This window comes from Dipodomys ordii, unplaced genomic scaffold (genome assembly GCF_000151885.1).
Source record: "Dipodomys ordii isolate 6190 unplaced genomic scaffold, Dord_2.0 Scaffold3, whole genome shotgun sequence".
In the NCBI taxonomy this organism is placed as follows: domain Eukaryota; kingdom Metazoa; phylum Chordata; class Mammalia; order Rodentia; family Heteromyidae; genus Dipodomys; species Dipodomys ordii.
In genome coordinates this window covers 2,576,938-2,577,819 of record NW_012267219.1, presented here as the reverse complement: position 1 = coordinate 2,577,819, position 882 = coordinate 2,576,938, and positions in this window count along the sequence as shown.

The window sequence follows — 882 nt, the reverse complement described above, 5'->3', positions numbered from 1 at the left end:
TGTGTGTATACCAGTCCTGGTGTGTGTGTGTGTGTGTGTGTATACCAGTCCTGGTGTGTGTGTGTGTGTACCAGTCCTGGTGTGTGTGTGTGTGTGTGTGTGTGTGTACCAGTCCTGGTGTGTGTGTGTGTGTGTGTGTGTGTGTGCACGTGCGCATGCCCACTTCCAGCTTTTTCTGTTTATGTGGTACTAAGGAATCGAACCCAGGGCTTTATGCATGCTAGGCAAGCACTCTACCAAGCCACATTCCCAGCCCCTCCAGTCACTTTTGATTTGGTCATTTTTGAGATAAAGTTTTTGTTTTTTGTCTGTGACTGGACTGGACTGTGATCCTTCTATTTGTGCTTCTCACTTTAGCAGGAATGTCAGGGGTACACCAATATACCCAAATATTTCTGTTGCTAACTATTTCTGTTGCGACGTGGTCTTGTGAACTTTTTTGCCTGGAGTGATGTTCCTTTCAATTTCAGCCTCTTGAGTAGCTTCCAGGAGCGAGCCACTGGCACTTTGTTTGTATATTGATCTTTTAAATGTCATCTTTTGAGTTTCATCTGTATGAAGTTTTTTTCCCCCCAATTATTTAAGGTTGATTGTTTTTTTTTCCCCCTTTTTTTTGCCAGTTCTAGGAGTCTGTGGACTCCTTTTGCTCAAGACCAGCACTCTACAACTTGAGCCACAGTGCCACTTCTTATTGATTGTTAGAATTCTTTGTGTGTTTTGCATCTGAGTTCTTTGTTTGATACGTAAGTTTACATGTATCTTCTAGTAGTACTTTTATATGAGATGGAAAGATTGGGATAGATGTGGGGATAAATTAATAAGCTTGAGTAATTTTCTGGTGTATGTCTTAAATGGAGGTAATCTTTTTTTTTTTTGGGTCCG